The 16,858-nt window shown below is 38.6% G+C and overlaps 1 protein-coding gene across 2 annotated transcripts in view; it reads right to left on the reverse strand.

The window, feature by feature from the left end:
* GRIA3 (glutamate ionotropic receptor AMPA type subunit 3) overlaps positions 1 to 16,858 on the reverse strand; it is a 416,095-nt gene that overhangs the window by 288,603 nt on the left and 110,634 nt on the right. The gene's annotated exons all lie outside the window — the stretch shown is intronic.

A 16,858-nucleotide genomic window follows, 5' to 3' on the forward strand; every position in this document is an offset into this window, starting at 1 on the left:
TAGGAAAGTCATTTGTAAGAGTTTACCACAGAAAACAGCTCCAGAGGCCCTCCTTGGGCAAACCTTCAAACTCTGGAGCATTCAGAGCCACACTGCTTTGGTGCTGCCTTTCTAGGTTTAACAGAATCTCAGAAAGATTTGGCCTCTCCTTGCCTGAACTCACTCTTGTAACTCCCCTTTCTGAGGGGGACAGTCATCAGCTTCCTTAAATAAAATAGTGATCAGACTCCTCAAATACACAAATGACTTTTTGCTAGAATCACCTTGCACCTGTAAAAGAGTAGTAAATCAGCAGAGAGGTAAAACCCTCTCCCCTGCCCAGAGTGCCTTACAGGCGTTCTTGGATAGAAAACACATTTGCTGGAGCTGATGCCTGAAACTCCATCCAAACTGTTGTGATACACAGGGTGAACAGGACAGCTCATGACTGCTGACTGGGACCAGAAAACAGTGGGGCAGCAATGAGTTAGGGGTGAATGACCCCCAACCTCCCTTTCTAACACCTGATTAAATTATCCTTTAATCAAATTGTTCTCTGCTGAACAGCAATTCCAGAGCAATGTGTGTGTTTATCAGCTATTGCAGGTCAAATATGTGCCATGAAGATACCGTTGCTGCCACTTAGGCATTGCTTCCCTAAAATGCAATATCAGTTAAATATTTATGAACCACCTTTCTTTGAACCTTGGTTTGCAACTGTAAAAGTGTTCTTGAAAAGAATGGATCCATTTATGGAATACAGTCAGTTGTGCCTTGGGATGTGAGATCAATAACATGCAAAATGTCACATTCTGTCTTAAGCTTTTGCTTCTAGTAGTAAATGAACTGAGACCATCTTTAGGCCACATATTTCCAAAGTAACAATTTGGTGACTCTTCATTGCTCTGAAGTATCACACTCCAGGGACAAGAGTTTCTCTTATAAAAGTCAGCATCCCACCCAGCAGCAGCTATGGAAATTGGTCTGGAGAGACAAAAAGACTGAAAAACCTTTACTGCCTAGTAGAAATCATTCTTCCTAAAAAGAATTGGAGATTTTAGCAGGAAAATAGGCAACATACAGGGAAGTCTCACACTACTCATGATATAGTTGTTCTTTTTTTCTTCTAAAAGCATCATATTCACTGAAAAAGTTATCTCCTTCCAAGGTGTCTGATAACATATTCTCCATTAAATTCTAAATTACACTAAAAAAACCAAAACAAAAACAAAACAAAAGACCTGCCAGAAACCCCACCTTAAAACCCATGTCTTGAACCAAAAAACCTCTATAATAAGGCAAAACAACCAAAGTCTTGGATGAAATAATGCAGCTTCAAAGGAAAACTTGTCAATTTTTTTCTTCCTTCCTCATTTCCAATAAAATATTTGCCCTTAGAATCAAAATTCAAATATGAAAAGAAATGCAGGTGATTCTTACAACAAGCAGATGTTACAAATGAAGTTCTGAAGAAATTTCTTTTAGTACAATATGACAGAAATTACTTAGCAAACTGATTGACTATGTAGCATGAGTGCAAGGAAGCACTGCCTAAATTTATGCACTGGCCTTTTTTCAAATACTTTTTTTTTCTTGTGGATGCATAGTTTGCTCTTTTGAATATCCCTTGTTTTATCAATTGTCTTCCCATAGGTTTAATTCTCTCTCAGGGCTGTAATGTCAGTAAGTTACCTAGATGCTGAAAGTGCAAGAAAACTTTGACATTTAGAAGCAAGCTAATTATTTTGCTTTAGTAAATGTTCTGAAAAGCTGCAGAAATTAGCATCTTTTAGTACAAAGAAGCCAGTGGTCTGGACAAGGAAAAGAAACATAATGCACTATTAAATACAAGGCAAATATTTTAATTAGCAAATTTTTATTTTTTGGGAGGTATTTTATCATACTAATTATTTTTTCATTGTCTCCTTTGTAATGGGATAATTAATTTTCAAAGATTGCTAAAATATGAAAAGAAATATTCCATTATTTTATTTTTATGGAAGAGTTTTGTGGTCTGTTCTGCTGATTCTATCATATACAATCTTTTTACTTTTCTTGGTCCACAAAGAGCACTGGAGTCATTTCCCCAGCCAATTGTTCAGTCTTGTGTTTCTTGCCACTGCTTTATCCAGCTCTGCTGCTCCACCTGACACCTTTCTCGTGCCTGTGCTGAAAGCAGCAGAATCTGGGACTTGTGAAGGGGAGCTTAATACAGAACTTACCTCTCTGATAAATCATGCCATGCACCACTATGTAAAGTGCTTTAGAAACATTTAAGTTTTACTACCTGTTTGATGAAAGCATCAAAGGACAGGTCAGAGGTGACTCCACTGTTCCAGCACAAGGCTGGACCCACAGGGCATCTGAACTTCTCTATTTCATGTTGCACTCAATGTCCCATGGCTTGAGCCACCGTGACAACTGCATCAGTGCAGCAGTGAGAGCCAAGCACTGCAGCAGGGAAGCCACGTTTTTCAGGAGTTTGTGGTGTTTTTTGGGGGGTTGTTTGCTAATTTTTTCACAGAGGCCCATCAGCACATGGCTAACCAGCTTCACACCAAAATCAGTAAGAAACTGAGACGTGACCACTGAGGCAGCTCCTGATGCATATGAAAGTTGGATCATTCCAGCCCAATTCAGAATGCTCCATCTGAATGGACTACTATCATAAAATCATGTTAGACCAAACTAAACTGATTTCATACACAGAGATTTTAAGATGACCTTTTCTTTGATTTTTAGTTTCAAGTAGAAGTGTTCAAAATGTTGAGAGATTGTTTCCAGAGAAGAAAAACTGACTCTCCCCAGAAATTGATTTGAATCAGTCAGATTCCAGAAGTTTGCATTTTATTTTTACAGGCTTGATGCTGCCATATGCATATAAAGTGATTGATTCAGTGGATTTCTGTGCTCCAAAATCTTACAAATTGCTGAATTAAGTCAATATTCATGTCAGATACGGTAAGAAAAAGTAAAATAAATATGTATACTGTAACCTATTGCTTCAAGGGATGCTGAAACAGAAAAGAATAAGTGGAGGAGACCAATACAAATGTCTCCTCACAGGAGCAATGCTTATCAAAACCTCAACGTAAAAGGGAAATATCCTTGAATATAACCTTGTGCATTTGTCAAAACTTTATTAATTATTACTCTAAAACAAAGCAATTGAATCATTAAGCATCTTTTGCCTAATTTCCCTTTGTGGGTCAGCAGTTGTCAGCCTCTGTATTTCAGCTTTCAAGTCAAGAATATATTCTGAATAGAGGAAGTGAAATCATTCCCAAATCAGAACTGGAAAGCAAATGCTCTGTTTCAGGAGAGACTCCATTCTATATTTTTAAAGAAAGTGTTAAAGCCCATCCATGAAGATCACTTACAAATCAGATAATTTATAAAATCACATTTGCAGGACCCAGATTTTTGATTCTTTAATCACGAGGGACTCTTTGTCACACAGATATGTGCAAAGTAAACTGACCAGCAACCCAACCTTGGGCCTGAAGGCATGAATCACACGAGTAACCTTAACTTCTTAACTGGGTAATTTGTATCAGTGAAGGAAAAAAGTAAAAATATTAAAAGCACATCCATGAACGCACAGACTTTGACCCACAGTTGTCAGGGTGCAACCAGCATTCACTCACACACTGCTGCTGAACGAAGGAATGCTGCTTCTCTTCATTTGCTGCCATCAGAACAAGTACCCAAAAGTTTGGCCAATGACAGTGCAAAGGAACTAAATGAACTAATTGAATGAACTAAAAGTTCAGCTGGGCATCCCCAGCCAGTGGGGACAGATGCCCAAGGCAGATGCAGTGAGTTACCCCTCAGCACATGGGCATCCTGAACAGCTGGACAGATGCTGAAATTTTGTGGAGAAAGTAAGCTGGGTATCACACAAGGTAAGGACTAGAGGCAACATGTACAACAGATGTAACTAGATCCCTTAAGCAAGGGCATGGTTGACCTTCAAGTTCACTTTCTCTGCTGCAATACAACCAGAACTCATCAGAGCTGATACACCCACTGCAAGCAAACCCCGCTAAGAAGTGTTCCAAATTCAAGGGGGATGTGCACGAGGTCTAATTAACTCTCAGTTAATTTAAGATTTGGCCCTTTGTGGTGAAACACTGTAGGCTGTAAGCATTTCAGGAAGCAATGGGACCAAGTGACAAGGTACTAAGCATTCTCTGACAGGCCTGGGAAAGGGCTGAAACAGAACTATTTTCAAATGAGAGTATTCCCTACTGACCTCCCTTTCCAAAGCTGAGACTTTAATCAAGATCACAGCAATTCACATGGAAAGAATTTAGATATTGCTTGTCTGACTTTTACCTTGGCAAACAAAAAGAAAACCAAAACCAAACTCTGAGCAACTGAGCTGACTTCTGCCATCTGCATCAATTCAAGGGCAAAGCTGCCTTTCTGGAGTTGTAATCATTGTGTAAAGGTAGGGCTAAGATTTGTTGTCTTCAAGGAGCATGTTAAATGGCACATTTTATCTGGGCTATAACAGCAATTGCTCTCACCCTGCAAGACAAAAGATGCTTCCCGAAAGAAAGGACCTGCTTTCCCCAAAAATGAGACCTTAGCTAACAAAGTGCATGAAGAGAGGAATATCATCAGTGATGTTCTCTTTCTGGTTTGCCTCTCTAAGTATTGGAATCCTTATTTCAGTGTTCTTACAGTCAACCTTACTCAATTCAAATGCTGAATTTTCAGCATTACAAAGCTGCAAATGCAGTGTTTACAGCATTGTATGAGGTAAAGAAAATGTCTAGTGTATGCACATATCCAAAATCCTGTCTCCAGATGTCTGCAGGTGACTCCACAGGAAGCTCAGATGTGCAGTCCCTGTACCAACATGTTCAGAGTAAGATTTTCACACAGCAGCTTGGACAGAGAAGTAGTTTTGGTCTTCAATAACTCTAATTAGACAATGGAAATGAAGCCTGACATTCTGCAATGGAAATGCCAGGAAGAGTTAAATTAGATGTCAAGTGTAGAAGAGTCTATTCTAGACTCATGTTGATTTATAATTTGGGGGGAGCTGGCAGTAGATAAGCACTCAGTCACTCCAGGGCATAGCTATCTTTTCTAGAAATCCTTTGTTCTGGAATTCCAGTGGGAGATTTTCCTTGAGATTACGCTTTTAGGTATGACAAGCAGTGCTTCCTACTTTCACTTGAGTCAGAAAAGCTAATATGCAAATAGTCAGAAATTAAATCCAAATCATTGACAAATGACTATTTCTGAGAAACTTGAAGTGAGTTCATTCTCCAGAAAATAAGCTGCTGAGTGCTAATCTAATGCTTTAAAAGACCAGCCTACCCAGGCAAAGTAGGAGGATGTCATTAATAAAACACTAGGATTTTGATTTTTCTTTAAAGAATGTGCTCTGAGCTGAAGAACACATCTTTAAATCCCTGTAGCAGAGGTGGGTCATAGAATCCCACTTGCCTGGAAAGAACACAACAGCTTCCTAATTCCTTAATTCAGGGCAGAAGCTACAGGAGGACAGCATAACAGAATGCAAAAATCTCCCCAAAGCTTAGCAAATATAAAGGTACAAAGGAGTAAAAAAAAAAATGAAATAATAAAAATTATGCTTTATTCCATGGGTGGAATAAACTTCAACTTCAGGATACACCTAAAAATGGATTTCTAGGTGCTCATAAAAATAAGTGCATTCAGGAAAACCTTTTCTGATACATATGAGAAATAACAGTGTGTCCAGCCTAAGTGTTATATAGATGTAAGACTACATCTATATGACTACATTCCACTAAAAGCATGGAATCCAGGGTTATTAACTTCTAACTCAGTCTTCTGGATGTGCTACACTGCAGTACACAGGGTCTTTGAGTCAATCTCAGAAATGAAAAATATGTAAACATCTTATTTGCTTGTCTTTAGTTTGCAGTGAAAATGAGGGCTGACTGAAGAGCTACATTGAGGCCACATTAAAATGGCAATTGGAGAAAAGCAGAAAAATGAAGAAAGACATACAAGAAAACAGCCCAAAGATCATGTGCAGAATGAGGGCTGCCAAGTTAAACAAACCCACTCAGAAATTGGGTCTGGAGGTTAAAATGAAAAATTACATGACAGAATCATATAATGCGTGCAACTCTGATCCCCTCTCACTCCAGTACTATTTCAGAAATTATATAGAAGGTCTGGAAATGGTTCAGGAAAGCACGACAGGGATGGGCAAAGTTAGGAACGGCTGCTAAACCTGTCAGAGAGGAAGGGACAAGGTCATTCGTGGTGTAGAGCAGATTTCAATTGAACATAAAAAAAAATAGAGTTAAGGAACTTCAGGCATACACAAAGTTCACATGGGTTTTGATTTTGCAAGCCTTTACTGCAGAAGATAAAGTTGCTGAAAAAGTACCTGGGCTCGAGGGAAACTGGGACAAGCTCATGGAAGAGAAATCTCCTGGGGCTACTGAGTACAATGTCACTACCCTTTTGCCATGAAATTCTTTCACTGAAGAGTGCTGGAAGCTGAGAAAACATTTAGGGAGATATAACAATGTTGTTGCTCTGTTGAGCACTTTTCTCCCAGTCATTCACTTTGGCTACTGCCAGAAACAGGACACTGGGCAAGGCAGACATCTGGTGAAATCAAGCATAAGCTTTGTCCTGCTTTTAGATAAATACAACTGGTGAAAATTGCCATCATGACTATTTTATGGTAAATTTGGAGTAGCAGAGTCATTTGGGAGCTGATCCTAATTTTCTTTCAGCTCAGATTATTTGACATAAATTCCTTGACTCCCTTCAGCCAGCACATTTCAACTGTGTGCTGGATTACTCCACTTTAACTGAATTGTTGCCTGGTTGCTGAGTCATAATGTATTAAAATGACCAAAGATTTTTCAAAAAATGATAAAAAATTAATAGTCCTCTTCCAACAAGCTTCTAACAAAGTTGCTTTAAGCAAGAGCTTTTCCATAAAGTCTGGACTCAGCTGGCACTCAGTTAAGTATTTCCAATGAGCAAAAGTAGAAGTATGACCAGCAAAAGTACTGTCGAGTACTTTTTCATTTGACCAGGACTGGCTGTGAGTCAAGTAAAAAGACAGACAAGAATATTCAACATCTTTCCACAAATGGCAACATGAAATTGCAGATTATATATAGACTTGCCCAGAGCAGGTGCTGCTATTCACACACACCAAGTACACCGAGCAACGGGCTGTGTTACCACCTCTCAAGGCTTCCAGAAAATAATTAACCTTCAGCAACAATTTAGGCAAAAATAAGTACGAACTGTGACTATAACTCTCAAATGTAAATAACCAAAAAAAATTTCAGTATATCCTCATGTAAGAGAACTCTCAGAACTCTAAATTTATGTGAGATCACATGGATCAATATGATAACATGTAATAGAAATGAACACAGCAGAGGTTGAATGCATTTCCCCTTCACTTCAAAGCCCAGATCCTGTGCTGAGCAGTGTTTGTGTGTGTGCTTATCAGTTTACTTTTCTAACAATACCTGGGAGATTACAGAAATAATTTCTGTGTTATGTATGCAATGGTCTGAAGGATCTGTATAAATATTCATAAATAAATAGTCTGCGGGAAAACAAGGAAGTTCTGAGACTTCAGAAAATGTGAATAATTTTTGTGTCAGTCAAGTTGCTAGTTTTAACTTCTTCTTTGGTCCAGTTTTCATGTTACAAAACACAATACTGACAATACTGACACAATACTGACAAATCTGAAGCAGATGTAAGTTCATATTGATTACAAAAATAATCCTACAAACCGATTTTTTTGCAAACCTGAAAAATTAACAAATCTCATTTGAAAAATAATTTCCAAAAAGAAATTATTTTCTATTATTTTTATTTTTATTTTTATTTTCTACTATTATTTTATACTCAACCTTGTATTTCTTTTCTTACAAAACAAAACTTTACTGCAGTTGAACATTTTAATTAAATCTTCACTGTTTTTTCCAAAAATTTTTCAAAATTTTCTTTAGGAGTTTCAAAATCAATTGTTGCTCGTTATGATGTCCACCCCCAAAACAAAGATATGGAATTTTTCATAAAGAAAACATTCTGAGGTTTGAGCAGCCAGAGTTTAAATCTGCACTCAAAATACATAGTGGAAGATTGTGGAAGAACATCAATTCAGTGTTTTTATGCTAATCTGCAGGAATCAAAAGAAAAACAAATATTCCCAGAGTATTCTTTGAAATTCTCCAGCTCTTTTAAATAGAGTCCTTCCTCAAAGTTTTAAGCACAACTGTCATAAGCTGCACTGAAGCAATATTTCTGCTGTTAGCACATGGTCCTGGGGACTTTGAGAGGTTCAAACCCAAGCAAGTAACTTGCCTACTCATAACATTTACACAAAGGGGTCTGGCAAGTGGTTTTATGTTACACTGTGCAAAGCCACGCTGTGCTGAACATCTTGGCAATGCGTAAGGCTATAGAGGTCAGGGAGGATTAAATGATGCTGCTGTTAGGAAACCATGATTCAACCGAAATGCTTTGCTGGAACCCTTTTATTCAAGTGAAAAATGGCAGCTGCAAAAGCCTGCTCTGGTTCAAATGTTTGGGCACAAAGAGGGCAGGAACAAACTGCTCCCTTGTGCTACGGCCTCTGTTCCTTTGCTCTGCCTCTCGCACCCCGGTGGGTCACCAGGCACAGGGCTGGAGACATTCTGGGGGAACAGCTCACAATCTCTCCTACTGGAACTGAAGCATTTGGAAGAGTAATTATTGATGAGAGCAGGGAATCCAGTCCAAGTTCCTTCGGTATGTGAGTGTACTAGACTGTTGTGGGTAGTGCTTCACTCCTTTTTAGAAACCCCTCTGTCCCACCTAGAACTATAACTGGCAAAGTCTAATCAACAGGGGGTGGCAGACCAGAAGAGAGAGTTGCTTTTATGGGAAGCAAAAACCAGCAAAATACATCCCGTGTTAAAAACAAAATCCATGACAAACCAGTCTGACACCTACAGAAAACTGAAATCCTGGCACACAGTTACTGAATGCTCTACTTACAAGAAGTACGGAATTCTGACTAGAAAAGTAACTTGCTGTGTGGGATGAAACTTAGGAAGGATTTTTCTCTGGCAGGTAAACCACGTCAAGGCAAGATTGCTAGCAAATTTTCTTTTGTCTTGCTTCAAAGTTTGATGTATATATATGTTAGTCAGTCTTTAATTTACCTAAGCAGCACAGCTGGCTAAGTGTGGGAGGCTTTTGCATACTTAAATACTAGGAGAAAAGAGAATTTTAATACTGCCGCTGCACAACAATAAAAATAATAATTTAGAATTTCTCTAAGGACATTTAGGGTGGATGAACAACTTGTCATTGTCAAAAGCAAAAAATTAACACTAAGCAACAAAACAAGTTTTCCTGTACTTTCCAATTAATGTCAATTTACGAATTTCCAAATAATATAGACAAACATATTTTATTCAGTTATTTATTTACATACCGTGGAAGATCATCTCAGCTGCTAGATGCCTTAATTTAAAAATAAAATCATAACCCTAAAACCAGCACAGTGAGCCAAATAAAATAAAACTACCAGCCAACAACTCTGACCAAACAATCTTATCCCTTCTGACAGCTAAAAAACCTCACTCTACACATTCTGGGTGCTTTTCAAAAAGCTGGACTCAGCACTTGCTTTTGAAGCCCAGTCTCACCAAGCTCAGTTTGAGGGGTGAAGGACATCCCAGACTACAGAGACACTTCTGAGCAGGGAGAAATGAGTGTGAGCATTTCTGGCAGCGCAACTGCAGCCACGCAAGGGGCTGTATCTAAGCACTTGTTTGAAGAAATACACATCTTTTTACCAATCCCTTATATTTCAACCAGCAAATATCTCAGAGCACTCCTGCAACCTGCTCACAGAGAATAATTCTACCAATTGATCAGGTTGCCCTGTTGTTTTGGTGCCTGTTTGCCTGGATTTTTGAGACACCTTTCACAGCACACAACACCTCCACCTTTAGGCACCAAACCCGAGGTTGGCAGCAATGACATGCAGCAGGAAATGGTTGCAGCCTCTGAAGTGACTGGTCCATGTTTACACACAGCCAAGACAGGAAGTGCCATTCATTCACACATTCCCATCCCAGCTTTAAAATAGGAAACTCGGGTGTCATCAGCACCATAATCCTGGTGGCAAGGATTCCAGAAAAAGCTGGAAATTCCTCTTGGGTACCAGGAAAATCTTCAGACCACCCTTTAGCTGCTTCTGTCACCACTAACTTCACTACAACATAGAGGCCAGCCAGCCTATATCTACATTAAGCAGCACCTTTCCTGACAATGCAGATCTACTCAAACAAAAAAATTAAAGAAAAAAATTCTCAGCTAGTAATTTGCTCTGTTTAAGAGCCTACAGCAAGTTGGGACCTGGTAGGCACCCCATCTGCCAGCTGTGCAACTGCAGCTAGCATTTGTTACTATTCAAATTCTCTGGCAGCTTCTCCAGCCCACCAGTTTACTCAGCAAGAGATTAGAGTGCTGAGGTGCACAGCAGCCTTCCTCAGCAGAGCCTGACAAAGTCAGTGAGATAATACACTTTGCATAGGCAAGGGGCAAACATTTTGGGGAATTAGTGGCTTATTTCTCCATCTGCTCACTTCAATCCCTTGCATGCTTGTGGGCTAAGAACAGCAACATACTGGGACTCTAGAGCACTGTAGCCACAGATTTGTCCCTGGGATCTCTGAGAAGAAACTTAACCACCAGAGAGCAATAAAAATGCACTCCAAATGAGGACAATGTCTAAACATAGTCTGCTTCAGAGAACAGTGACTGGTGGGTGGCCATTGATCAAAGATGAGTGCCATGCTTAATGACAAAAGCTAAGGAAAAAAGTGAAGGAAACACCAGCAAACTGAGAATCACCTTAACACCACACTTGCCTGTTCTCCAGCTACACATGGAACCTTAACCTCACAATAAATCACGGTGAAGATTGCCACTACTGGAGAGGACACCTTAAAGCAGGAGCTAAATGTTGTTTCAGCACACACTTCTGCTTGACAAAGAAACTGGCAATTTCCTCCTGCAAAAGACTTTTGGGATATCTCCAACCAAAAGAGATGAGGTTTTAAAGAGCAACCTGTGCTTCCACAAAGTAAGAGAAGGTATCTCTTATATCAGGAAATAAAAAATAAGAGTGTAAACAGTGGCTGTTCCAGAGTATAGACAGATAGGATCATTGTCCTTTTCCACACATAAGCCTTCGAAGATTCACGCTTTATACCTGCTCTATATAAGAAGGAAAGAAAATCTTTGTGCAGCAGTTTGGATAATCCTCTCTTCTTTTTGGGTAAATCTGGGCACAGCACTTTGGTGGGCTTTCAAACTCTTCCAAAAGATGTGGGAAGGTACAGGAAAATGTCAAGTTTTTTATCCAGAGATGACTCAAAAGATTTTCAAAAAAGTCTCCAGCTATAGTGTGTGAGTGTGTGTGCATTCACTGTGCACAGAGCTGTTGACTGACCTTCAAGATATAAATATCAGGTATTTTTAATCACTAACATAAAAAAAGCCAAAAATAATTTTCTGGGTTAAAAATCATTAAGTTTTATTAAAATGATTATCAGAGCTAGCAGTACTCTTTCAAGTACTTAAAGGAAAGGACTCCTTTGCTATCAGTAAATGGGGGGAAAAAGTACTTTCAGTACTAAAAGAGTAAATAATGTTATATAAGAGCACCATTTTTATTTCTGAAGGGCATTTTTAAACTAAAGCTTGGCATATACTGTTGAAGTTCCCCATGAATGCTGCATTCCGTTAATTTTAGACATTAATGTTCAATGGTTTGAAAATTTTTAATGAGAACGGCCATCTCTGTGGACTGAAGACCCTGAAAAACAGAATTAAAAGCTGATGTCTTGTTTAGCATTTGAAAAAGTGACTCTGCCTTTAAACATTAAAAATTTCCCATAAAAACTTTATTTCTATTCATTTGGCTGCTGTGCAATATTGCATACCCATAAGCTGCCCTGCCTAAAATCAAGTAGTGCTGTGCAGGCAATGAGGGTTCCTATCCTTTATGGAAAAAAAAAGATTTCTTAGACCTTTTGGAGATAGAGAAAAAGATGCCTTAAATTTCAGACTGAAGGCGAAGCCCTCGTCTATCACCAAATGCATCTTCCCTCACGACCAACAGAACCAGCAACGCTGACTGAAAATCAAGTTCTCTTTATTAATTTCCAGGTAACTGCAAGGAATATCTCTTCCTATATCACCAAAACCTACACGATTCCCACACTCCCACATAGAAGAAGTGCATCATTAGAGGGGTTGAAGAGCGTGGTTAAGTGATAATAAAAGAGCCTTTAAATTTTATCACGTCAGATTTGAGCTGATATCTCATGGCTAATTGCACACGTTGTGTGTTGGCAACAAGCCTGTGGGACAGGAGCTCAGTGCTCATGCAAGCATTAGTTTCTCTTACCATTAGCAGTGAAGGTCCCTTGTGAGTTTTAGTGGATCATTGCTAGACCCTGAAAGAAATGGTACCGGCCGTGAAAAATCACCAATACATTTAAATGTTCTTAAATACAGTATAAGTTCTTAAACAGATTTCTAAAAATAAGAGTTTGTTTTTCTTTTCACGCCTCTATTCCTAATAGAACGTCGATGTTGGAAGAGTTTTAAATTGAAAGCTCAGAGAGGTCCACATCTGAATGTACTCAGGCCCGAGTCATTTTCATTTCTACAAAGTACAATTTTAAAACCTTAGAGAGTCATGAAAACAAGAATAACAATTTCTAAATGCGCTCATAGAAGTTATAATAAAAACACGCATTTCAGCAGTTTGTCAGGTTGTCTTGTTACCTATAATCACAGTGATTGAAGTTTCTCTATTTCAAAAGTAAAAATAGCAGTGGCATAATAAGGAAAACCTATTGCAGTTCATTAGTCATGGTACATTAGAGGAAGATATTCTTTGGCAATGTTATGGCCATTTTAAAATCGGTGCCTTCCCAAAAGAGAAGGTCTTAAGAGATTCATACTTGCCTTGTTTTTCAGAGGCTGGGTAAACCACATCTAGAAAAACAGTGAATTCAAGCAGGCCACGCAGAGGGAAGGAAGAAGTGCTTGGGAGCTGCAGATCCAGTGCACAGATTCATCATCTTGTTTATTTGTAGTGCCTGACCTACATATGACTACCAAACACTTAGAGGAGGGGATAGTTCAAAAACTTGTGCTGCATTTGAAAGATGTTATATAGACCTCTCTGGAGAACAGTAAACAAGTAAGATAGGATAGAAAAGCAGCAGTTTTTTTTTTCCCCAACAAAGCAATGCTACATCCTGTAGGAAGCCTTTGCAACTTACACTGACAATTTTATCCCATAATGAAAACAGGGCCTATGGCTGAATTCCTGTTGTGAGTAAAATGACAAACCCTGCATTCTTATACAACAGAATCTCTGTGTAGCAAAACCAAAATGTGATTAACCTGACTCTTTGTGATTTTCCTCAATGGAATCCTTGTGGAAAGAAGTGGGCAAGGGGAGATTGTGAGAGTTAGAGAGGACACTTCTCTGACATAGACATCAGTTAAATACTGTTGTGTATGTGTCCAGTCATCAAGAGAATACTCTGATTACAGCATGTTAACCTGTATAATATTTCTCGTAGGCAGCTTTTACATTCATCTAAAATTAAGCCCATGGTGGGGGGAGGGAACAACACTGAGCTCAAATATAACTTTCCATATAAAATTATGCTCACTTAGAAAGAGCTCCTTAGCATCAGAAAAGATAATTTTACTAAACATGAACTCAGTTCACAAAAGGTATCTTAAAGAAGGAAGCAAATATTGGGTATTATTAGGATAGAAGTAAAAAGCAAAACAGAACCATGATGCAGTTTTATGAATCTACGGTGTGACCATGTCTTGACTGCTCTAAACACTTCCAGTTGCTCTACTTTAAAATTAATGGAGCAGAAATAGGAAACATACAGAGAAGGAAAGAGATGACAATCAAAAATATGTTATAGCTTCTGTATTGAATACTATTTAATCATCCTGCAAACCAAAAAGATTGGGGATATGGCACAGATCTATAAAATCATGAATAAATATCGTAAACAGGATAGGGAATGGCTGTTGAGCGTTGCTTCCGATCTGATGGAAGAATTAGCTAGACTACCTTTTACTGACTTCCAAATCAACTATTAAAAAACACAATAGTAATTTATTGCATTCAATTTAAGCATTGCAACTAAATGAAGCATTAAAATTGAGAGGCTGAATAAACTGAGCTGAAGACCAGTAGTGTAAGTACCTTTGGACAACAACCAGGTTTTCTTAGTTTTCTTTATAACTGGTTCGTGATACAGGATAAAGCAAAATAATTCTCACTAAGTTTTAAATTATGAATGATACAGTGAATTATTAATGTTAAAGGTACATTAGTGTTTACTCTTAGCTTCTACCACTCCTCTGTTTAACTATGCTTAGGTAACACAGACAGCTCTATTGACAGTAAGAAATAATGAGCTCTTTTTCCTCTGTAATTCAAAGTACAGAGCCTACATATAACCATCCAACCTGGGAGCCTCTGCAGTCTCTCAGGGATTGTACATGATGACCAGCACTAGAAACAAATGTTTCATCCAGAGTCAGTGATTTAATGCCATTGTTCAAGACCTTTACAAGCTACAGTGAATCACACTGAAGGCAAAGGGAAGACACAAATTAAGGCCTGGTCTTGCAAACACCTGGAATCTGTGCTAAAACTACTTGGGCTTGACCCAGGTTTCTCTGGAGGCAATGAGGTGGGGATTATTACAATTCTCCACCTTCTCTCCAAGGTTTACAACTTTCAGCAATGGTTCCCCAGAAAACCCCACAACCCATGGTACCCACCTCCTGCTCTGCTGCAGGGAACAGCTTTCTTTTGTGTGCAAAACCAGTTGGTACCACGCTTCAGATTACTGAGTATATTTTCTCATGATGGAAAAATTCCAACCAGAGAAAATGTAAACTGCAAGAGTCTTGGGTGGGAGAGAATAGAAGTAGTGGGAAAGAAGAGAAATTGGGTATTTTTTAACATGAAAATTTCCATTATCACTAGCAACCATCTCAAGATGAAGCATTTAATTTTGGTCTATAAGCTCTTTTTGATAGTAAATAGTTTATTCAGAAGTAGAGAGCTAAGAAATCATGGACCATGAAGAATCCAGCCACTTTTCACTAAAGTTAATCAAAGCTGTGGCAGTAAAGTTAATGTGAGCAGAATAAAATAAAATCTAGATATTTTTCTGTTCCTCTATTATGCAAATTAACTGTGACATGCACAGCTCTATTGCCTATTTCAACACCAGCAGGAAACCCAGGTAAGCGAACGCATTTTTCTTTTACAATTTACACTTCAAATTATATGATCACCCCCAGCATGCTGCACTGCAAACTACTGCAGGCTGACAAAACACAAGATGAGGATTTCATTGCTTGTAACAAGCATTTCAGGACCAGCAAGAAAATGGCTGGCAATGTTTCCAAATAAAAAAATACTATCACATTATGGTAAATAGTCACTGGGTTTTCTTCTTGGGCAAAAGTTTTAAAATGTCTCCAACACTCAGTAAAACATTTTTATGTGTGTCATTATGAACTGCAGACAATAACCTACTTCTGAAAGGTTTAGAGACACATTTAAGATTTTTGTAATCAAACACGGAAATGAAATCACCTTGTGGCATTTACAATCTTGATTAAATGAGACGGCTCTGTACTAGTAGTCACTTAGAACTACATCATAGCCTGTTTTCAGGCTGTCTGAGAAGCTCTACTATCACCACTCAGACTCTGCAGAGAGCACACTCCACTCTTCCTTCAGTCTTCCCTCCATAGGCAGCTTCCTTCATGTATCACATGGCAGAGGGAAAACAATAGCAGGAGAATAGAGAGGACTCAAACACTTGCACCCTTTTAAAGCAGATCAAAAATCCTCCAAGTTCCTCCTCTCCCTTTCCACAGGTATGAAAATAAAGTAACTGATTTTTATTAAGAATGAGACATCAACAAATATCCCTGCTCCAATTTCCCCTTCCTATTTTGTATCAGACAAAACATTTCTCCAGCGTCGTTCATTTTAAGATGATTTTCAGCTATGTAAGGAAATGCTATTTCAATACCAGCCATATTGTATGTTACATTACATATTTGACAAGCATTGCACTCAGCTGGCTTTACACATTTCACAGATAAAAGAAACTGGCTGACTATACATCCTTCTTGAGGATAAAATGCATGTATAAACATAAAACAGGCATGATATTAGCAGTTACTAAAAAAATGGACAACACATGTTACCATATGATGATTTTTTCAAGGATTTTCCTTTTACTTTCCTCTGGATTTAAGTTTTTGTAGACTTTGGATCTCATAAAGACAGGGACCTGACTGAATATAAAGAAACACTGCTCAGCTGTATGCAACACCACCCAATATAAATGCTCTGCCAGGATGCAGAGAAGAAGAAGGACTGTGATGAATGTGTAGTGCTTCTCTTAGGCATCACAAGCTGATTGGAGATTTTATTTGTAAAATAAGTTTCTGAATGTCTCAGGAAATTCCACTCAGCCAGAGTGGTTGGTAAAGAAAAGATCACTGGCAGAAGATGGAGAACAGAGCCTCAGACTGCTACAGATTTGTTTTGTTTTCACAATGACAGTGACCACACCGTGACTTCTGTATCCACGCTGTCCACATTGGCAATCTATTTATATTTCTTCCACAAAGCCAGTCCTTGTTCTTTTAACCTCATTACTGCTATGCCCTGCTTCCTCACTAGACAGCAACTTGGAAAAAGAGTCAAGCAGAAGTGATTCACATGCACTGAGAATAGAGGCAA

This window comes from Lepidothrix coronata, unplaced genomic scaffold (assembly GCF_001604755.1).
Source record: "Lepidothrix coronata isolate B3197 unplaced genomic scaffold, Lepidothrix_coronata-1.0 Scaffold2, whole genome shotgun sequence".
NCBI lineage: Eukaryota > Metazoa > Chordata > Aves > Passeriformes > Pipridae > Lepidothrix > Lepidothrix coronata.